Source organism: Schistocerca serialis, chromosome 6 (genome assembly GCF_023864345.2).
Source record: "Schistocerca serialis cubense isolate TAMUIC-IGC-003099 chromosome 6, iqSchSeri2.2, whole genome shotgun sequence".
In the NCBI taxonomy this organism is placed as follows: Eukaryota; Metazoa; Arthropoda; class Insecta; order Orthoptera; family Acrididae; genus Schistocerca; species Schistocerca serialis.
In genome coordinates, this window is record NC_064643.1 from 179,830,313 (window position 1) to 179,855,071 (window position 24,759).

Below are 24,759 nucleotides of genomic sequence, written 5' to 3' on the forward strand. Positions count from 1 at the left end.
CTGCACGGCGCCAAACACGCATACGACCATCATTGGCACCAAGGCAGATGCGACTCTCATCGCTGAAGACGACACGTTTCCATTCGTCCCTCCATTCACGCCTGTCGCGACACCACTGGAGGCGGGCTGCACGATGTTTGGGCGTGAGCGGAAGACGGCCTAACGGTGTGCGGGACCGTAGCCCAGCTTCATGGAGACGGTTGCGAATGGTCCTCGCCGATACCCCAGGAGCAACAGTCTCCCTAATTTGCTGGGAAGTGGCGGTGCGGTCCCCTACGGCACTGCGTAGGATCCTACGGTCTTGGCGTGCATCCGTGCGTCGCTGCGGTCCGGTCCCAGGTCGACGGGCACGTGCACCTTCCGCCGACCACTGGCGACAACATCGATGTACTGTGGAGACCTCACGTCCCACGTGTTGAGCAATTCGGCGGTACGTCCACCCGGCCTCCCGCATGCCCACTATACGCCCTCGCTCAAAGTCCGTCAACTGCACATACGGTTCACGTCCACGCTGTCGCGGCATGCTACCAGTGTTAAAGACTGCGATGGAGCTCCGTATGCCACGGCAAACTGGCTGACACTGACGGCGGCGGTGCACAAATGCTGCGCAGCTAGCGCCATTCGACGGCCAACAACGCGGTTCCTGGTGTGTCCGCTGTGCCGTGCGTGTGATCATTGCTTGTACAGCCCTCTCGCAGTGTCCGGAGCAAGTATGGTGGGTCTGACACACCGGTGTCAATGTGTTCTTTTTTCCATTTCCAGGAGTGTAGTTCCCTCAGACAAGGTGCATTGAATAATTGTCCAGGCACAAATTTTCGTTAGAATCCAAAAAGGCCAAACATGCCTTTTATTCCTTTCGAGTAGTAGGTGGTAAATAATCCCTAATGGCTTTAATTTTTTCAGGATCGCGCATAATTCCTTTTCCACTAACAATAAGTCCCAGGGATTTTATTTCTTTCCTCACAAACTCCGTTTTGACTAATTTAAGTTTCATTCCATCCCTTTCTATTGCTTCTAAAACCTTATCCAACAACATACAGTGTTCTTCCCAAGTGGGACTTGAAATCAATACATCGTTCACGTAAACTGTAATTCTTCTTAATAACTAGTCACCTAGCACTAGGGACATTGCCCTAACAAATACACAAACGCTGATGTTTACCCCAAATGCACAATCTTGTACTGATAGCACCTTCCCTCGAGCAGGAAAGCTGTGTATTTCCTAGATTCTTTCGTCAAGGGTAGGTTCAAATAACCACAAGTTACATGCATCCATTTAAAAAATTTTGCACCTTTAAATTTTTGCAATAATTCTTCTGTATCTTCAGGCCTCTCACTCTCTTGCAATATTATTTTGTTCAAAGCTCTATCGTCCAAAACGAGCCTAATCGAACCATCTTTTTTAGGCACCACAACCAATGGGCTGTGAAACACACTAATTTTCCTTTCTATAATGCCCCATTTAAGCATTTTCTGAATCATATCTTTCACAGTTTCTTTATGTACTTTCGCAACAGCGAATGGCTTTCGGAAGATATGTACATCCTCGTTTACAGTTAGATAACATTCGTAATCTCGAACTAGTCCTGGTTGGTCAGGAAACACTTCCTGATGCCTGCTCAAAATTTGTTGTAGCTCATCCTTTTGTGTTTCTGTCAAATCCGATAATCCCTGTACTTTTTCGTTAATCCTTATTCGGATGTTTTCTTCATCAGAAGGATCTACTTACTTCCTTTCGCCATACTCATTACACCCCACAATATCCTCTTTCCTTCTGCAGTAACGTATAGGCATGTCACTATGCTCGTCGGATTCATATTGCCTTTTACCAATAAAAGGAATAGCTACTGTTCTTCCCCGCACCACAATGACCGCTTCGTTGCGTCCAAAATCCACTTTTCCTTTTTACTTTTGTAGGAAACCTGCTCCCACCAGCATTTCCACGCTTAAGCCAGTTATTATCAGAAAATTCTGGTCCAACTGAACATCACCGATCCTGACAGGTAGCATAACTTCATGTTTAACTACTTTCTTACTTTTCCCTGTGGCTACAATAATATTTATGTCATTCACTGGCATTGTAATCACATCCTTACTAGCAGGGAGAGCATTCACAAAACTCTGTGACACTGCACAAAAATCGGAACCACTATCAAGTAAACAAGGAACCTCCTCATTAAAAATAGTAACTTCTATTATAGGCTGTCCTGCAGTTTTCTCTCTGACTCCAGAATCACGTTCGTCTAACAAATCTTGCACTACATCATGTCTATTGAATCCTACACCTTCTGTGTACATTACGCACATATTCACGGAGTCTTCTTCCTCTTTAATTGTGGCATCTGTAATTAGTCTGTCCACTACTGACAAATCAAAACACTTCTCCAAACGTTCTCTTTCTTTAATAGTAATATTGGATTCTGCAACCCTTCCTATCGTGTTGACAGAATTATCAAAATAACCATCTGCTTTCTCCACTTCTGTTCCTTCTTCGTCACTATCAAACACTACTCCTTCTAATTTACGTAAAACTTCCTCTGCCCTTCTATATTCTTCCTCTGGTACCTCTAATACCATTTACCCTATTATACTGCTACTTCCACAGTACATCGTAAGCTCATCATCTGCACTGCAGTGCTCACTCACACTAACATCCTGTTCTGAATCGTTATTTTCTAATAGCTGTTCCTCATTAACGTGGTTCCTGGAATCGCTGTTATGCCATTTTCAATCGCAAAAATCTATTACACTTCTCTGAAAAACACACATTTTAAGTGTCCCTCTCCTCTGCAACATCTATTTCTACTATACCAACCCCAAGATGTTCAGCTGGTGGTTACCTTACAAAAGATTTTGCTAGCGGATTTAACCTATGCTGCCGCAGCCTGCAAACGCTAGCGACATTACAGACAGCCATTAGTTTTCCCACTCTCCTATGCGGTTAATGCCACTGACATTTGTTTCGGCTGGCTGTCTACGCCACTCCGTCCAGTCAGCGGACTGCTTCTGTCTTATTCAATGTTTCGGTCTCTGTCATTATGTCTACTTCCAACGGGACCCCCTCACCCTCTGTACCTGCCTCTGTAATTACTGGATCTTCGCAGTCCTATTCTATTAACACGTGCCTCGGCTCTGTTTTCATTTTGCTTAATGGGAGGCCTATAATCCCTCCTAGCATTCTCCTCCCCCATTGGAAGATTTTCTACCTTCTCAAGATAATGAATAAATTTATCAGTATCATCCCTAGGTGCCGAGATTATTTTATTATGCCAGTATAAAGGCAGCTTATCCTCTATCCCCATAATGATCTGTTCTATCTCAACTTTAGAGCTCAAATATGACAAAGTTGTGAACCATTTTTACACAAACCTCTTATAGTATCTTTCATCAGATCATATTTATCACCTGACCAGAATTTGTTCAAAACTTTCATTTGCTTTAGTTTGCTCCAATATTCCTCAAAAAATGCCTGTTTAAAAACCTCTATTTGTCATATTTATATACTGCCCAATTTCCCAACTCTCTAGCTTCACCCATAAAATTTGACGCTATGAATCCAATTTTTTGCTTATCATTCCATGATCTAGGCTAAACGTCCTCAAAATCACCCCAAAATTCTTTGGGATGTACATTTTAACTTGGATCAAATCGCAGAAACTGTCGATGTGTTACATATACATTTTATTAGGATTCTACAACACCATTAGATATTACGCAGCCACTACTGTTAGTAACACTTTGTTCTACTCTTTTTAGTCTACCATCATGGTTAAGCAGTTGTTCATCTACAGCGATATAATTTGAATTATGTTAGTTTCCAGGTTAGTAAATTTAGCAGCCTCTTGCACGACAAATTTCTCACACACATTCTTTCTTTTCTTGATTTGATTTCCCATTATAGTGTGATTATCCTCACATTGTTTTCCCACATTATTTACTTGTTCCTGAATTTTATTTAAATCTGCATTTACTTGTTCCCCTAACTGTTTGCTGTCATCAGCAGCTTGCTTCATCTGAGATGGCAATTCATTTTTTACTGTTACAACAGCATTATTACATTCTTGTTTTACTTAACTAACTGCACTTTTTACACTGTCACTAAACAAAGTCATATCGTTTTTCCATGAGTCTCTTAATTTAGAATTTTTTTTCCATTCTGGATTCCATTTCTACTGACATGTTAGTAAACCCATCAACTTCAGTATGCAACCCATTTATTTCAGTGTGCAATCCATTTATCTCAGATGTTAAAGAATTCGTTATATCAGAACCCATTTCCTTCATTTTACTGTTAATATCAGAGCTTAATCAAATTGTAGTTTCGGAACCCCATCTGTCCATTTTGATATTCATATCCTCCATATGTTTCAAAATATTTGCTAACATTTCTGAAACACTATCTTTCTGCTCACAAGCAATTTACAATGGTTCCTGTTTTATCTCTGTAACAGTAACAGGTGTAAACTTTTAACGTTAACCTCAGATTCTGCTTCACTTTTTTCATCCCGAATAGGAATAGGTGTGAAGTTTTCAACCTTTGATTCCCTTTTTGGGCTTTGAATACCAAACAGTGTAAACTTGACATCGGATTCCACCATGTTCTGTTCATTGTCTGTCCCATAATCAGTATGCATTGAATCTGGCAAGCAACTATCATTTGCTTGTGATGCATCAAAACTAAATTTACCAGCCACTGCATCATCTGCATGTATTACTTTCTCCAAATCTACCCCGACATTCTCGTCTACTATAGCAGGGTTATGATTTTCCGCCATGTTCCCAAGTTACTTTCCACACACACACACACACACACACACACACACACACACACACGCCAGACTAAGTAGAGTATAACTCAGTTTTTCTCGATCGTCGTCAGCACGGTGAGATATTACAGCGGGTCCGTTCGCCAAGCTCTGCCCCCCGCTCTGGGTCCACACTCCGTCCATTGCTACCAACTGCCTTAGACTCCCAGCTGCTATTGCTCATTTTGCGCGATGCTCAGCTGTTGCCGACGTCGTCGGCCGCCTTCTGAACCGGTTGTTGTAGCCGCTAAATCTTCCACTTCGCTATTGCTGTCCTTTCTGAATCATCTTTCCCTTGGTTCTTCTGTCTTTCTATCAAAGTTTATTTACGCACGTGTGAGTCTTTCTCTTATCAGGTTAGCTACACAGCTGCTTTTAAAGTTCGCACTCACTTGAACTTCACGTTTCCCAGACGCTAAATGTTCCAATTGCGGCGGGGCGTATCGTTCAGTCCACCTACCTCGATAGGATTCTTGCCAATGTCCGTTCTAGGCAAGTAAAGCAGCGTTGATGAAACCTGTAACTAATACCTACCGCACAGAGGCCGCGTAATTCTAGTTGAAAGTCAGTTCCTGAAGTATCATCATTAAAAACTCGGGCGTTCGGGATATTCAATCTACTTGCAGAAAAGCGTTTAAATCTAGATTAACTCTGTCTTTTATTTATATTGAAACACATGAAATGGTTATCAAGTCCTTCTTTAATATAGTGAAACGTTATCATTGATAGTTCATTGTCTGCATAACAAATACTCACTCGAAAAGCAGCCAGAATTTTAGGAAGTCTGACCCAACTAATATTCACGTTCTACCAGTCACAGACCCACAACTATTAGCGAGTTAAGCATTCGGTCGTTTCTATGGTCTTCTTCGTAAGAAATTATCGGCGTACAGAGCACGAAACACGCCACCGGAGTTGTTACTACGACCAGAAAGTTCACAGGCTCATATCTCTCAAACTGTTTAACTTAGAAACACCAAACTTTCACTAAAATGTTCGTATCTGCAGTCGCTTCAATCGCGATATGTTCGAACCGAAATTAGCTCACTATTTCCTCATCTTTCAGAGTATTTTTTGGAGCGATCTGACATCGTGTTATCCGTAGGCCGGCTAGCAAGCGACTCTCTCGAGGTACTCTCCTCTCTGCACAAATGCTCACACAGACATACGTCAACCGAATCGTGGTTGCAACATAACTTTCCCGTGGTTCGTTTGTACAAGTTTTTACGTAAAATGAAATATTAAATTTTAACGTATGTCCCACATACACTCTCTGAATCATTCTCACGTACTTACCCAACAAATTATAAGCAAATAATAATTTTGGCCGATTTTTGTATCACATAATGCAAAGTGACTAAAGTTTTAAAAAGAAAATTCTAAGTAATTGATGTTTATACAATGACAACTTTGTAATGGCTTCAAATGATAATGAAAATCAATCTGTTATTGTCCCTGACTTGGTTTTAAAAAGCAAGCGTAGGTTCTAGGATTTTTAGGTAGTTCTCTTTATCTCCATAACTATAATAAATAAAAATCTGAAATTTTGGCAGTATCATTCCATTAATAACAAAAGGCTGTGTACCAAATTTGAACAAAATTCGGATACTAACTAATATGGATTATTTAGATTCGTATGAATCTTTGTATCGACTGAGTGTTACGCTATGCAGCTCTCACGGCAGGCAGCGTCACCTGTGCTGTGCGCAAAATGAAAAAAACATAGCCACCCTGCAGCCACCATACTAGACGGCTGTGTTACTTACTACAACTAATGTTATCCTTGCTGCATTACAGTATCACTTCAAGTAATGTGTAGTCCAAAAGGGACATCACACTATTGGTAGCTTTTTCTTGCAAACAAGAATGCTGTGTACTTGCATGACAAGGTGGGTAATGGTATTTGCCAGTATATGACGGTTAAGGCAAGACTTCTCATAAATTTAACACCATTAAACTCTTTTATTACATCTTCTGTACTCCTTGGTTTATCACATTACCTCCATATTACGGCATTCAATTTTCTAGTATCTGTTAATACCTGTACCCTTGAATCATTCTTACCCACTATCATTAAGGAGTTACTATATTCTCTGTTGCTCCTTTCAATAATACCCCACTTTTCTATATGAGCCAACACTTCTGCCACAGTCATCTTCCGAGGCAAAGATATTTGGTAAAGTTTTGCAAAAAAAGGAGTATGTGTTTTTATATTCAGCTAACATTCAGAATCCTTTACTTTCGCCAGATCATCAGAAAACGCTTTTTCGTTGTCAGTTAATGTATTATATAAACCACCTTATCGATCTTCACTTATACCTTGACTTTTATCTACTATTCTTTTCGACAATCCCATTTGATTCAATATAGTTTTTACTATCTTCGAATATATTATCATCATAACATGTACCCAGTGACATCATAAACATCCTCATACACCCTAGATGATCATTCTCATCCATCACTTGTTCATTAAAATCTACCGATATGTCAGCACCATTACACACAAAATTAGTCGCTTCCTTTTCACAATAAATTTTCACAGTAAATACTTTCATAAACCCTCTTCACGAAATTACTCTCAACACAAATCACGTATCAATAAAAATTCATACTCTACTTCATATCCCTCAAGCTCATATGTCAGATAAACTTCTCTTTTTTATTTCCTCACTCAGCCTTCCTGTCTCATGGAGCACTCTAAGTCCAGATACATGCACCTCTTGAATTTTATTATTTTTCCTTATTTGTTCCCATAATGCCTCTGACAAAGCTGTGATCTCACTACCAGTGTCCAGTAAAACCCATTAAACTCTAAATAATAAACGTTATCATTGTACTGTTATTTCCTTTTACACACCTAATCTTCATTTTCTTCCTTAAGGAATACTGTCCAACAGTCTCTGCAGTTCAATCAGATTTTATTAAACTATTTGTTCCCATAATATTATTTACATTTGCTGTAAACTGACTTCAGCTTTCCATTTGCTTGATTCATCTCTCCTTCACTCCTTCTCCAAAGATTCTGTACACTGGTAATCCTTTCGGCCCAACTGACCCGTTTTCTTCTTAATGCAGAATATATTGATCTCATCCTCTTATTCATCTTTTGTAACCTGACTTACTTTTATACCTACCTGAATTCTGTTCTTCATTATTTTCACTGGCATCAACATAATCTCCTACTTGAATGTCCTTCAACATCATCTTCTGATGTTTCCTCATCACCATTTAATCCATTATCTTCCTTATTATACAGTACTTTAGCCTCTTCGCTGCCTCCCCTATTGTCCACTACACACCTTTCAAACATCTCTTTTGCTGCTTGTCCTTTTCTTCAGAATATTCCATAAGATCATTAGTTAACCTATTCATCTCTTCCAAACCCCTGTTATACAAATCTCTTAACAGGAAATATCTACACCAGAATTATAAACAGTTACATGACAGTCACTATGTAACTCATCCAAGTTAAAAGTCATTACACCTTTATCATCACTTTCCCTAGAGCTATGGACCATTCCATTCTCCCTATCTTCCTACAGATTAAATCTCTCATGAACTTGGCGGCCTCTGTCCATAATACAGGACCTGCCTTTTTTCGTTTTCACCTTCCTTTATTGGAGATTGTACCCCATGTTCAGATCTCCCTGCAGTCTTTTTTTTTTCTCTGTCTCAGAGAATTATGAACTGACCGTCCGGTCATTGACGAGTCTGTTCGCTGAATTCAGAGTTGTGTCTTTGTCGTGGTGTAGCATCCCTTTGCAATAGCGAGGTATAAGAAAGGGACATAGAGACATACGTACCTCGTATTTGTTCTACACAAGCACCACATGTTATGACTCTTGCCTTTCGTTTTGGAAGTTTTGATTCTTGAATTCCTTTGTTGTAATAAAATTCACATCCGTTTATTTGTTGTTTTCATATTTATGAGAGGTCTATGCAGCATCCCTCCTGCTCTCACTATTTATTTACTTGCGACAGTAATATAGTCTTACCACATGACTCATATTCTACACTCCTGGAAATGGAAAAAAGAACACATTGACACCGGTGTGTCCGACCCACCATACTTGCTCCGGACACTGCGAGAGGGCTGTACAAGCAATGATCACACGCACGGCACAGCGGACACACCAGGAACCGCGGTGTTGGCCGTCGAATGGCGCAAGCTGCGCAGCATTTGTGCACCGCCGCCGTCAGTGTCAGCCAGTTTGCCGTGGCATACGGAGCTCCATCGCAGTCTTTAACACTGGTAGCATGCCACGACAGCGTGGACGTGAACCGTATGTGCAGTTGACGGACTTTGAGCGAGGGCGTATAGTGGGCATGCGGGAGGCCGGGTGGACGTACCGCCGAATTGCTCAACACGTGGGGCGTGAGGTCTCCACAGTACATCGATGTTGTTGCCAGTGGTCGGCGGAAGGTGCACGTGCCCGTCGACCTGAGACCGGACCGCAGCGACGCACGGATGCACGCCAAGACCGTAGGATCCTACGCAGTGCCGTAGGGGACCGCACCGCCACTTCCCAGCAAATTAGGGACACTGTTGCTCCTGGGGTATCGGCGAGGACCATTCGCAACCGTCTCCATGAAGCTGGGCTACGGTCCCGCACACCGTTAGGCCGTCTTCCGCTCACGCCCCAACATCGTGCAGCCCGCCTCCAGTGGTGCCGCGACAGGCGTGAATGGAGGAACGAATGGAGACGTGTCGTCTTCAGCGATGAGAGTCGCTTCTGCCTTGGTGCCAATGATGGTCGTATGCGTGTTTGGCGCCGTGCAGGTGAGCGCCACAATCAAGACTGCATACGACCGAGGCACACAGGGCCAACACCCGGCATCATGGTGTGGGGAGCGATCTCCTACACTGGCCGTACACCACTGGTGATCGTCGAGGGGACACTGAATAGTGCACGGTACATCCAAACCGTCATCGAACCCATCGTTCTACCATTCCTAGACCGGCAAGGGAACTTGCTGTTCCAACAGGACAATGCACGTCCGCATGTATCCCGTGCCACCCAACGTGCTCTAGAAGGTGTAAGTCAACTACCCTGGCCAGCAAGATCTCCGGATCTGTCCCCCATTGAGCATGTTTGGGACTGGATGAAGCGTCGTCTCACGCGGTCTGCACGTCCAGCACGAACGCTGGTCCAACTGAGGCGCCAGGTGGAAATGGCATGGCAAGTCGTTCCACAGGACTACATCCAGCATCTCTACGATCGTCTCCATGGGAGAATAGCAGCCTGCATTGCTGCGAAAGGTGGATATACACTGTACTAGTGCCGACATTGTGCATGCTCTGTTGCCTGTGTCTATGTGCCTGTGGTTCTGTCAGTGTGATCATGTGATGTATCTCACCCCAGGAATGTGTCAATAAAGTTTCCCCTTCCTGGGACAATGAATTCATGGTGTTCTTATTTCAATTTCCAGGAGTGTATAACCAAGGTATGGTATGACAATTGCCAAGACTACAAAAGGAAAACAGAAACGTCAATGAACGGACGGAAAGCTCATGATTTTGTGAAATAAAATTTATATGGGATGCGAGGGAGACTAGAACATGGATCCCCCGCTTTGCAGTCCAACACCGTGAACACAGAGTCACGACACCATTGTTCTTACAATGTGCTCGATGTTGCACATCTTGAGCTTCAGTCGTTATTTGTTTCTAGTTTTCTTCGTTTTTCACTGTTCAGTACACCTTCTTCCTGTTTTTATTCTTGATCCCTGTTCAGTTTTTTGACAGACTATCCACTGGATCATTTCACCACTATATCTAAATGGAATGCGATGGGGACTTCCCCTTGTCAGGAACAAGCAGCTGCTGACGTAGTCGAGAGCCATTAGCCATGCAGAAAGCATCCAAACAGCTCTGGCATAGTGAAAGTAATGCCCAACCTAAAAATATTTTACTTGTAATAGTCATAATTAATAGTCTGCAAATGTTGCAAATACTGATGTATAGTTGTTCAGTACACTGTGCTCAGTCACCAGCAGAAATATCTCCACTTATACCTGTTACAATCTCTATAAAGTGTGATCTACACACAGCTGTATACAAATAATGGGCAAGGATGACAACTGCTAAGAGCGTCTAAGGATCGTACCCTAAGCCTATTTTGTAGTCCAGTACTTACCCACTTGCGAATCAAACCTGTAGCTAGTTAACGCTCTGGAATTCAAAGTACGACGGGGGCGAAGAGAAGCCTGTTGTAGCTGTAGCTAATTGCTGCCTGCAGGTGACCGCCGTCTTCGGCTCGTCTCTGACCAGTCTGCTGACGCACCCTCCAATTCAGCAGCCAGTCGAAGACGAAGAGCAGCTCGCCCAGTCGAACCTGCAGCTGTTCATGCTGCCCTCCATCTTCGACATCCTCAACAACTCTGGATCAGCACTGGATCAGAAGATTGTATCTCGTTCGCAGGTACTTATATTCTCAAAAAAACACTGTTCAAGTAAGTTGCAACACACATAAAATTTCCTGAGCTCTCTAACATTGTTTCTGTCTACAGGCATTAGACAAAGCAGTAAATACACTGAAGAGCCAAAGAAACTGATACACCTGCCCAATATAGTGTAGCGCCACTGCGAGCAAACAGAAGTGCCGCAACACGACGTGGCAAGGACTCAACTAAAGTCTGAAGCAGTGCTGGAGGGAACTGAAACCATGAATCCTGCATGGATGTGCATAAATCCGTAAGAGTATGAGTAGTTGAAATATATCCCAGATATGCTCAATAATGTTCATGTCTTCATGTCTGATGAGTTTGGCGGCCAGCGGAAGTGTTTAAACTCAGAAGAGTGTTCCTGGAGCCCCTTCTGGACGTGTGGGGTGTCGCATACTCCTGCTGGAACATCCCAAGGCCGTCGTAATGCACAATGGACATTAATGGATCCAGGTGACCAGACAGGATGCTTACGTACGTGTCACGTGTCACCTGTCAGAGTCCTATCTAGACGTATCAGCGGCCCCATATCACTCCACGTGCACACGCCCCACACCATTACAGAGCCTCCACCAGCTTGAACAGTCCCTTCTGACATGTAAGGTCCATGGATTCATGAGGATTCTCCATACCCGTACACGTCCATCCGCTCGATACAATTTGAAACGAGACTCGTCCGACCAGGCAACATGTTTCCAGTCAACAACAGTCCAATGTCGGTGTTGACGGGCCCATGCCTTCGGCTCCGAAAGCCAATATCAATTACGGTTCGTTGAATGATTCGCACGCTGACACTTGTTGATGGCCCAGAATTGAAATCTGCAGCAATTTGAGAAACGGTTGCTCTTCTGTCACGTTGAACAATTCTCTTCAGTCGTCGTTTGTCCCGTTCTTGCAGGATGTATTTCCGGCCGCAGCGATGCCGGAGATTGATGATGTTTTGCCGGATTCCTGATATCCACGGTATACTCGTGAAGAATCCCCACTTCATCGCTACCTCGGTGATGTTGTGTCTCATCGCTCGTGCGCCGACTATAACACCACATTCACACTCACTTAAGTCTTGATGACCTGCTATTGTAGCAGCAGTAACCGATCCAACAGCACCGTACACTTGTTGTCTTATATAGGCGTTGCCGACCGCAGCGCTATACTCTGCCTGTTTACATATCTCTGTATTTGAATACCCATACATATAATAGTTTCTTTGATGCGTCAGTGTAATTTTTTTTTGGGGGGGGGGGGGGGGGGGGGAAGTGGGGGGCAGTTGCGATCCAAGAATCCAGGAAAGATATCGCTTCCAGGAAATTCAAGGCTTTCGAGAATGTTTTAAGCTTGACATCGGATAGTAAAGCACAAAAGAAATCTTTGTTCGTGTAATATAATTACAAATTAATAATTTTCTGACTTTTTGGTTTACTCATTCTGTGAAACGTTACTTGTCGCCAAATTTCATGACTCTACATCAACTAGAAGTATCCTATAGGTTTCAATGAGGGAGTTTGGGAGTGTTAAAATATGACAGAAATGACCGTAACTTTTGATTGCCTTGATTTAGAAGCTTAACATTTTTATAGCATGGTAGAATTATAGCTCTCAGTAGGTGAATCAAGTTTCAGCTTGATACATCTACTCGTTCCTAATAAAAAGATAGATTAACGGATGGATTGACAGACAGTCAGACAAAAAATTACAATATTTTTTCATGTGGTATAGTTATAAAGTAACAGTTTTCGGATTCTTTCCTTTATTTGTACAGTGAAATGTTGCTTCTACTCAAGTTCCAGGATTCTAGACGAATGGGAAGTATCATATAGGTTTTGATGAGTGAGGTTTCGAGTGAGATAAGTGGCCGTATCTGTTAGTTGCATTAACGTAGAAGCTTACGTTTATTACACCGCCGAGGGACTATAGACATAAGAATGTGACATAAATTTCAACTTAAAACGCTTACTCGTTCCTGAGAAAAATGTGACTTAACAGACGGGCGGACAGACAGACAAGCTGTACCAATTGGAAAATATCTTTTTTCATTCGATATAACTACAAATTAACAGTTTTCGGATTTTTTTCCTTTAGTTGTACAGAGAAAAGTTACTTCTTGCCTAAATTCCATGACTCTAGACCAACGGGAAATACTCTATAGGTCTTGATGAGTGAGTTTTCGAGCACCAAAATATGTGACATAAAGGGCCGTATCATTCGATTGCGTTGACTCAGAAGCTTCCATTTTTTACCCAGCAGAGAGAGTGTAGACATTAGTATGTGATATAAATTTCACCTTGATCATCTACCCGATTCTGAGAAGAAGAGTTTTTTTAACAATCGGACAGACAGACAACAAAGGGTTCCGTTTTCACCCATTGAGGGTCGGAACATTAAAAAAGAGACAAATTTTTTATTAATGTGGTGTTGGCCCTCCATCTTGTCTAAATTACAGCTTGTATCAGAAGTGGGATGGATAAACAGCGGTCACGCACGTCATTCTCATGCAAGAAAGGTGGTAATTAGGTAATTCCGAAAAATGCCTTATGTTGAAGAAATCGACCGCGAATCTTCTCCTCTAATAAAACAACAGAAATTTTCAATTTTGTTCAGATGTAGGCACTGATGGGCCTACAAGAAGTGTTGTACGTCATCATAGTGTCCATTAAGCCAATCTTGAACAATTCCAGTGGAACGAATACAGGCATATTCTACTGGTAGACGGTTGCAATTAGAAGTACTGGGTGAAGATGGTCGCACAGAAAACACAGTCCTGCACACGCAGGACAACAAGTGGACCAAAACAACGGTGCGACATCAGGCCCAACAACATCACTAAACAACCGCCATGTTTGACAGTAGGGCGGCAAGAGTCAACAGTGGCAAAACTATCGTCATTGGCAAGAGTCAACAGTGACAAAACTATCGTCACACTTGATTCGGTCACCGTTTTTCAAAGCATGCTCAGGTGTTCCAGATTTCTGGGGGAAGCATACGCGATACCACCTCTCATGCTTCTTCCTGCGTCGTCCCAAATTACGCACTGTTTGCCCGACATACCTTATTCGCCCTCAGAGAATGTTTATTAAATCCCAAGCATTCACAGACCTGATATATATTTCACTGGTTCAGTATCTGGCGAATTACAGACAGCACTCTTAACACTAGGGTGATCGCGCGGTTGAAGTGGCCGCAGCGTAGATATGACCACATAGCAAGATATCGTTGACACAATTAATGTCACAGCCAGTAACTTGGGGATACTTCACAGTGCATACTACAGGTTTCTACGTACTTAGCAGATAGAGTTTTGATAAGGAATCCTACACTGAAGCGCCAAACAAACTGGTATAGGCATGCGTATTCAAATACGGAGATACGTACACAGGTAGAATAGCGCGCTGCGGTCGGCAACGCCTATACAAGACAACAAGTGTCTGTCGCAGTTAGATGAGTTATTGCCGCTACAGTAGCAGTTTATGAAGACTTAAGTGCATTTAAATGTCGTGTTATAGTCGGCGCACGAGCGATGGGACACAGCATCACCGAGGTAGCAATGAAGTGGGGATTTTCCCGTACGATCATTTCACGAGTATACCGTGAATATCAGGAATCTGGTAAAACGTCAAATCTCCGACATCGCTGCGGCCGGAAATACATCCTGCAAGAACGGGACAAACGACGACTGAAGAGAATCGTTCAACGTGACAGAAGAGCAACCGTTTCTCAAATTGCTGCAGATTTCAATTCTGGGCCATCAACAAGTGTCAGCGTGCGAATCATTCAACGAAACATCATCGACATGGGCTTTCGGAGCCGAAGGCCCTCTCGTACACCCTTGATGACTGCACGACACAAAGCTTTACGCCTCGCCTGGGCCTGTCAACACCGACATTGGACTGTTGATGACTGGAATCATGTTCCCTGGTCGGACGAGCCTCGTTTCAAATTGTATCGGGCAGATGGACATGTACGGGTATGTAGGCAACCTCATGAATGTATGGAACCTGGATGTCGGCACGAACTGTTCAAGCTGGTGGAGGCTCTGTAATGGTGTGGGGCGTGTGCAGTTGGAGTGATATGGGACCGCTGATACGTCTAGATAGGAGACTGGCAGGTGACACGTGACACGTACGTAAGCATCCTGTCTGATCACCTGAAACTATTCATGTCCATTGTGCATTCCGACGGCCTTGGGTAATGCCAGCAGGACAATGCGACACCACATACGTCCAGAATTGCTACAGAGTTGCTCCAGGAACACTCGTCTGACTTTAAACACTTCCACTGGCCACCAAACTCCCGAGACATGAACATTATTGAGCGTATCTGGGATGCCTTGCAACGTGCTGTTCAGAGGAGATCTAAACCCCCTCGCACTCTTACGGATGTATGGAGAGCCCTGCAGGATTCATGGTGGCCATTTCCTACAGCACTACTTCAGACATTAGTCGAATCCATGCCACGTCATGTTGCGGCACTTCTGCGTGCTCGCGGTGGCCCTACACGGTATTGAGCAGGTGTACCATTTTCTTTGGCTGTTCAGTGTAGTTTGGAAATGTACCTTTTGGACGTAAAAGAAGTTTGAAGGTCGGATCTTTTACAAATCTCCCACTTCACACAGTGGAGACAATGAACTCTTTCCTGCGTACTCTACAGGCGCCAATGGGATGGCCAATGTTCCGTGCACCCGTTGCAGGGGTTCTCTTCTACGTGAGGAAGAACGTCCCACCCAATGTCGAGAGTGCGGGTCGTCCGTGTAGCGCAACAGTGAATGCTCCCAGCTGCGAACGTACCAGTTTCTCGCAGTCATCGTGGTATGTGATGTCGTAATTACAACAGGGACTGACCACAGAGTCTTCGTAGTTTGTGTGCGTACCGTGAAGTGGGGGATTTGAGAGTGCCCAAAGTTTTCAGCTTACTTTATATCGAAATGGGACATTGTTTTAACCGCAGGAACAAGCCAAGTCTAATTACAGTCGTTTTCAGGCAGGACGCCGAGAATAGTACGTAGGAAAGAGTTAAAATTGTAGCCCTGGACGCCGGGCGTGGCCGAGGGGTCAGCCGAGGAGGAAGTTCAAACTGTCGGGCAGAGGCGCTTGATAAGAAAGCAAACAGCCAATAGATACAAACGAAGCTCTGTGCAGGGACTCATGATAAGCAATCAATTACGGGTATCACCAGAAAGCATTCCTGGCTAGAGAGAGAGGTCTGGGAGTGGAGAGAAAAAGAAAGAGGGCCCTTGGTGGGAAGAGCAATACGTCATGAGGAGCCAGTGAAGGGCTCAGGACACAGTGCGTGACCATATAGGGAGAGGCGCCTTTATCCCTCCACCCAAGCTCTGAAGAACAATAACAACAATAATACTTTAACGATACCAAATAAGGACAAATTGCCTTCGACGCTAGGTCATGCCAAGCGCTGGTGGGGTCGAAGGGGGAACGCTAACAAAACTCGGGAGCACGCCGCTCTGCGGGGTCGTTCTCCGTCTCTCGATGTTAGGCTCTAGGTATCGACAGTAGTCAGCGTGATAGCAGCAGCCGACTTGGGCTGAGGAACATGCTGTAGGCTGCAGCCGGAGATAGTCGCTGGAGAGCGTTAGGGCGTAGCCGCAGGACCCTGACGTAGGGCGCTAGGAAATATTGCAGAGCTTCTAGTAGACGGAACGGTGGAATCAGTCACCGTCTCTGTATTAGACTTGGCCTTCCTGTGAATGCAGTCACCACGCATTTAGGGTGAGCTGTAACTATTCGGAATAAACTGCAACTTGTTTAAGTTAGCAAGACTTCAATTCAACCCGCTTCCTAGCCTTGTACCTTCACACCGGGGATTTCCACATCTTAGCCAGATCAAAAAGTCTCCCTCTCACTAAGGTCAACCGGCTAAATCCCATCCACGAACCGTGTCGCTCAATCCCTTGCAATACCCACACTTGGGACGCGACAACATTTCCAAGCGTGGTTTCCTCATCAAAACTGTATCTCCTACGTCCCACTCTACAATAGGGATACGAAAAATCGACGGTTAGAACGAATACCGGTATTTTAGCTCTCAATATCCGGTATTTCTCGGTATTTATTTGGTCTGGTTTATAAAAGGGGATTTTTATTTTTTTACCAGTAACCAGGTAAAAAATCTAAATATCAATTAGCAATAGCAGTAGTGCTAGATTTTTTGGTTTTATTATAAATCATTTTTATAAAACGAGTAATTTTTATTCTTAAAATTGCCATTCATTTTAAATACTGTGTTATTATAGAAAATGTGAAAAGCTATTAGTGCTATTTTAAAAACAATGGTCGCACACATAACGTAAGAATAACGTGGTATGTGATGTCGTAATTACAACAGGGACTGACCACAGAGTCTTCGTAGTTTGTGTGCGTACCGTGAAGTGGGGGATTTGAGAGTGCCCAAAGTTTTCAGCTTACTTTATATCGAAATGGGCATTGTTGTAACTGCAGGAACAAGCCAAGTCTAATTACAGTCGTTTTCAGGCAGTACGCCGAGAATAGTACGTAGGAAAGAGTTAAAATTGTAGCCCTGGACGCCGGGCGTGCTGAGACAATGCTATCCTTTTACAATGCGGTCTAGCGTTATCACATGGCATGGGCGTACATGCAGTGTGTAAGACTTCCCCCATCTGGTACGTATAGTAATTTCTCGCTGTTGGATTACAGAACGGTAAATTTCTAATCAGGAAGTACAGTACTCCATTTGCTTTTAAAGATTAAAAAGGGAAGGAGTCACAGCAAACTTGCGACATCATATAACGAGAAAACTTAAAACGTATAAATTCTTTCATAGTTTACAATAAAAATAGAAAGCAGCTAGTTTGCTGTCTGTGTCTGCATAATATGCCTTTCTCTTCTTGTAGCCCCTGAAAACACACTAATCAATACTAAAAATACGGTTCTTCAAACTCAGCTTTCACCCATTACCACTGACTAATCGTAATACCCAAATAGTGGCATGAGCCTCAATTACAACATGATTTTTGAGCAGAAATTAGAATCAAAAGGAGAACGTTAGTAGTTTTTGTTGTTTTGGAGAGAAGAACAGCGTAAGGACTAAGTTTTCTTTTATTTGCCTATTTAATTTAATATTTTGATTCTGTGTATCTTGAAACTGGGAGTCACAATTTTTCATTCTTTGTTCGATTTCTACCTTTATCATAGGAAATTACAGGAATAAAAAACCGAAAACCGGTTATTTCAGGAATTGGTTATTTTTAGCGGTTTTAACAGTCAAGTTAAGCTCGCGTTGAAAAAAAAAACAGTACAACCGAAAACCGGTTGTTTCAGTGATAACCACCATCCCTACTCTACAACCCCAAAAGTCTGTCAAAGGACTTGTAAAACATCCTGTATGAGGGCATACTAGCAGCTTAACAGCTGACATTCGCATTTGAGAATGGCTGATGACTGCTTAGTTGAAAACTCGTGGCTTTTCAACCACTTGTCGTGGCTGGAAATCCAAGACTACTTTATTGTATGTAAATTGAAGATGGAGGGGGGAGAGGAGAAGGGAAGTAAAGGGAAGGGATTACTAATGCCTGCTGCATCGGGACATTATGCGCAATCAGCGGCGATAAGCGAAAGTGGCTATAGGACTGGAATTCGAACCCGAGATCTGCTTACTAGACAGGTGCGTCAATCACTGCGTCATCCGGAACACATTGTTGTGACAACTGCGGGCCTATCTCTGCGCGCCTCACGGTCGACCTTGACTCTCACCGAGCGCCACCTATTTGCAGTCCCTGTCCATTTCCTCCATGCTTGCCACTCTGAGATTCCGGCAGGAGATCAGACGTACTTGTGCATCTGCAAAGAAGAAGGTGGATCCATTGCCCATGTAGGCGAATCACTTATATGAAAGTGTGGTGTCTTGTTTCGCACAAGTCCAAAAGAACCTGACACCAGGCGGAATTCGCAGCTGTGATATACCCTATGTGATCAAAAGTATCCGGACACCTGGCTGAATATGACTTACAAGTCCGTGGCGCCCTCCATAGGCAATGCTAAAATTCAATATGGTGCTGTCCTACCCTTAGCCTTGATGACAACTTCCACTCTCGCAAGCATACGTTCAATCAGATGCTGGAAGGTTTCTTGGGGAATGGCAGGCCATTCTTAACGGAGTGCTGCACTGAGGAGAGGTATCGATGTCCGTCGGTAAGGCCTGGCACGAAGTCGGCGCTCCAAAACATCCCAAAAGGTGTTCTACAGGCTTCAGGTCAGGACTCGGTGGAGGCCAGTCCATTACGGGGATATTATTATCGTGTAACCTGCCACAGGCCGTGCATTATGAACAGGTGCTCGACCGGTTGAAAGATGGAATCGCCATCCCCGAATTGCTGTCCAACAGTGGGAAGCAAGAAGGTGCTTAAAACGTCAATGTAGGCCTGTGCTGTGATAGTGCTACGCAAAAAACAAGAGGTGCAAGCCCCCTCCATGAAAAACACGGCCACAGTACACACCACCGCCTCCGAATTTTACTGTTGGCACTGCACGCACTGGAAGATGTTCACCGGGCATCCGCCATACCCACATCCTGCCATCGGATCGCCACATTGTGTACAGTGATTCGGTATTCCACACAACGTTTTTCCACTGTTCAATCGTCCAGTGTTTACGCTCTTTACACCAAGCGAGGCGTCGTTTGGCATTTACCGGTTTGATGATGTGTCGCTTATAAGTACCCGCTCGACCATGAAATCCAAGTTTTCTCACCTTTCGCCTAACTGTTAGTACTTGCAATGGACTCTGATGCAGATTGGAATTCCTGTATGATGGTCTGGATAGATGTCTGCCTATTACACATTACGACCCTCTTCAACTGTCGATGGTCTCTGTCAGTAAACAGAGGAGGTCGGCCTGTACGCTTTTGTGGTGTAAGTGTCCCTTCACGTTTCGATTTCACTATCACATCGGAAACAGTGGACAAAGGGATATTTAGGAGTGTGGAAGTCTCGCATACAGACGTATGACACAAGTGACACCCAGGCAACTGACAACGTCCGAAGTCCGTGAGTTCCACGGAGCGTCCAATTCTGCTCTCTCACGATGTCTAATCACTTCTGAGGTCGCTGATATGTATGGAGTACCTGGCACTAGGTAGCAGTAAAATGATGCTAATATGAAAAACTTATGTTTTTGGAGGTGATCGGACACTTTTGATCGCATAGTGTATTATACGTAAATTGAAGACGAGGTTAAGAAAGGAAAGGGAAGGGATTACTTCAGACATTCCTGTAGGAGGTCTAACGTACTTGTGCATCAGCGCTGAAGAAGGTATGTCCATTGATCATCTAGGAGAATCAATTATACGAATATGTGGTGTCTGTTCTTTCGGACTTTTCAAACAATCTACAAATTTAATCGAACTACGAACAAACTAGACTGACTAAAGGAGACAGCTTTAGCGATGCTGCTTCTGGATCATGGGGTTCCGGGCAGACATCAAGCATAAAGGGTCCAGGTGAATGTCCCCCACAGCATAATACTGCACACAGTGCCCTTCATTTGTAGTACAAGACATATTTCGAGCACTCATTCTGCTGGATGACTGCGTATTCGCATACAACTATCAACCTGGTGTAACAAGAAATGCGATTCACATTTCCATTGATCCACAATCCAATCTCGATGATCCCGTGGCCACTGCAGCCATATTTGGTGACAACGTTGGATCAACCAGAGAACACATATGGGCTGTGTACTGAGCGGCACCCTGTCGTCAGAATTGCTACAAATCTCGATCTGTCCTGCTTTTCAGAGCTGGCAAGCCTCCGACCTCCACGTTCATGGACGAGGCGTGGACGCCCAACACCTTCTCGCCTACTCGTGGTTTCACAATACTTGAACCACTCTCCATTGGTGTTAACGACAGCAGGACGTAAACAGCAGGCCAGCATCAATATTTCTACCGTTTGTCAATGTCGAGTAAGATGTGTATATGCAGGCTGCAGCGACGAATGAAAATTTGCACCAAGGCCAGGGTTCAACGCAGCTTTCCTGCTCACTAAACAACTCGCCGCCCTGGTACAGTGGTTTCGTGGAACTGCAGGGACTATCCTAGCACACCTTAGTCCAAACACCCATTCGCACCTAATCCCATTTGGTATTCCCCCTAAACTCGAATAAGCATTGCAGAGCCTCTTCAACTGTGTTGGAATAGCACCTCAGTATCGAACGAGAGGTGAGATCTTTCTGAAACCCACGCATAGGTGCTTTAATCAAATGATACTATATGATTCCACAGATCTTTTCAAGTCTCAAACATCTATGATGTATGTATGCAGACTGAAGCGACGAATGGAAATTTGTACCGAGGCTGGGAATCAAACCTGTGAGCTGAGGTAGGAATGGGAAGGAAATTTGTATTGCCCGTGCAGTTGTGCACAGCCACTGTGTCAGGGTGCCATAGTGGTTAGCACACCTGCCTAGCGAGCAGCAGACCCAGTTTCGAAAGTCGATCTTGGTACAATTTTTCATTCATCGCTTCAGTCTGGGTATATCTCTCATAGATGTTTGAGACTTGAAAAAAGTCTTGGAAGCATATAGTTTCATTTGATTAGCGTCCGCCTTAGCCTACTCTGCACTGACTGACAAGTGCGACCGCGAAACTACTTCCCTAACATTGCTTCTTCCAGGAATGATCACGTTCACGTCGAATTTTAACAACGAAAAATAATTATGTTGTATGTTAAAGTCGAACACTGCTAAAATTGTTAAAATGGAGGGAAAACCGGACGCATGAATACCAGAATGAGCGTGAAATCTCTTGTATGTAATTTGGGTCCAAATAAAACTTAGAATAAAAAATTTGAAAAATAAACTGCTCCTGCAGATCGTGGAATATCACACCCACTTGGACTGAACCTGCACCAGAAAAGGTAATATTACAGTGTGATGTGCTCTGAAACATAAATGAACTTAGGCAACACCCATTTGCGGAACGTAGCCGGCTGCTGTGGCCGAGCAGTTCTAGGCGCTTCAGTCCGGAACCGCGCTGCTGCTACGGTCGCAGTTTCGAATCCTGCCTGGGGTATGGATGTGTGTGATGTCCTTAGGTTTGTTAGGTCTAAGTAGTTCTAAATCTAGGGGACTGGTGACCTCAGATGTTAAGTCCCATAGTGCTTAGAGCCATTTGAACTATTTGTCGAACGTAAAGTTTTCTCGTGGTCTTAACCTTCGCCGGTGAATATGCACCTACTGCTTCCTGACTGGTAAAAGCCAGCTGGTTTAATGGCGCATCCTATTTTACTGACACACTACACACACACACACACACTATCTCAGACATCGACACGAAACTTACCACACAAGTAAAGCAGTAACATTCACAAACATTGCGAACATTCATTTATTTTGAGAAAAAGGCAAAGAAAACATTGAATGGAAAATTTCGTATAATTGCAGTAAATGCAAGAATGTGTAATACATTCGGATGCCACAGTAATGAAAGTAATGTCAAAAAGAAAGTCTTCGAACAAAGATTTTGTAGTGGCTGGACAAAAATACGGAAAGATCGCGAGAAATCCGTGCTTGACCATAAATGCAGATGCTAGTCAAGCTCACAGGTTGTATTTGACAAAGAACAACACCTATGCAATGTTGTCAGTACGCTGCATGTGTCAGTTGTGAGTGCATTATGCTGCAGCTGCAGAGGACAGGCAAAATAATGTGAACACCTGTACGTACTTGGGAATGGTTTATTAATAAGGCGCTGCACCCCCATACGCTGTAATACAGCTGCGATTCTTCTTGGAATATTGGCATTTAATGATTGGAGAGTCTCCAGTGGAATGTTATGCCGCTCTTCGATCAGATCCTCTTCTAGCACCTACAGCGACGAGGCAGGCGGAAATCTGCTCCGGAGCCTGCGCTCCAATACCGCCCACAAGGATTTGATAATGTTCAAGTTCGGAGACTGTGCTGGCCAGGGAAGACGCTGCATTTCAGTTGCATGCTCCTCATATCACAATTGTACTGTCCTCGCTGTGTGAATGGGTCCATTATCGTCATGAAATATGTCGTCCTTGTTTGGGGACAACATTTCAATCATGGAGTGCACCTCATCACCTAAAATGTTCACAAAATCGTTGGATGTAACATGGCTTTTGAGAGAAATGATGGGACCAGCAGAATACCATGATATGGCTGCCCACACCATCACGCTTCCATTTCCATGCTTAACCGCTAGAATCAAGCAATCAGGATTGTAGGCTTCTTTTGGCATTCTCTAGACGTAAAACCCGGTCCGATGTTGAGATAACAAAAACATTGCTTTGTGACCGAGCGGTTCTAGGTGCTTCAGTCCGGAACCGCGCTGCTGCTGCGGTCGCAGGTTCGAATCCTGCCTCGGGCATGGATGTGTGTGATGTCCTTAGGTTAGTTAGGTTTAGGTAGTTCTAGGTCTAGGGGACTGATGACCTCAGATCTTAAGCCCCATAGTGCTCAGAGCCATTTGAACCATCTGAACCATTTGGAAAAATTGGCTCGTCGTACGTTATGACGTGTATCAACTGGTCAGCCGTCCATGATTTATTGTCCTGACACCATGTTTTACGCTTCTTTGTGTTGGTTGTCGTCACTAATGGTTTCGGTCTAGCAGCTCGTCCACGAATATTCGCTTTATGGAATTCTCGGCGGACAGTGTCGATAGATATGGGGTCTCGAAGATGGCTATTGAGCTCTGCAGTCACTTTAGCCACCGCAGTTTTGTGTTGTATTGACACGATTCGTGTTAGCGGAAGACGATCTCTGTCATATAGTTTTGATTTGCGCCCACTATTACGCTTACACGATGATGTCTTTCCATGTTTTGTGCAGGCTGTCATGACTGTTCGAACAGTTGCTCTTGACACTTTCAATAAGTATGCTGTCTGGTTACTGATGCTCCACCTAATCGGGCCACCACAATCTGCCCTCTTTGAAACTCTGTTAGGTCTTTCATTGCACGTCGATCTCGGCCTCTGAATGCAAATACGAAGTGTGCACTACTCGTAAACAACCCGCCCTGATGCCTAGTTCGTACTGAACATTCACTGTTCAGCGCAACACGTGCCTTACCTGCGTTGTTGACCGTCAAACACAACCGTCCCATTACTACCACTGTTCACATTATTTTGTCTATCCCTGTAAGTGAAATCAGGTAACGGCCTTGCCACAGTGGATACACCGGTTCCCGTGAGATCACCGAAGTTAAGCGCTGTCGGGCGTGGCCGGCACTTGGATGGGTGACCATCCAGACGACATGCGCTGTTGCCATTTTTCGGGGTGCACTCAGCCTCGTGATGTCAATTGAGGAGCTACTCGACCGAATAGTAGCTGCTCCGGTCAAAGAAAACCATCAGAACGACCGGGAGAGCGGTGTGCTGACCACACGCCCCTCCTATCCCCATCCTCAACTGAGGATGATACGGCGGTCGGATGGTCCCGATGGGCCACTTGTGGCCCGAAGATGGAGTGCTTGTAAGTGAAATCCGCCGGCCGGAGTGGTCGAGCGGTCCTAGGCG

The 24,759-nt window shown here is 44.1% G+C and overlaps 1 pseudogene; it reads left to right on the forward strand.

Moving 5' to 3' along the window:
* Positions 1-24,394: 24,394 nt before the first annotated feature.
* LOC126485724 (5S ribosomal RNA) lies at positions 24,395-24,511 on the forward strand (annotated as a pseudogene).
* The last annotated feature ends 248 nt before the right edge of the window (positions 24,512-24,759 follow it).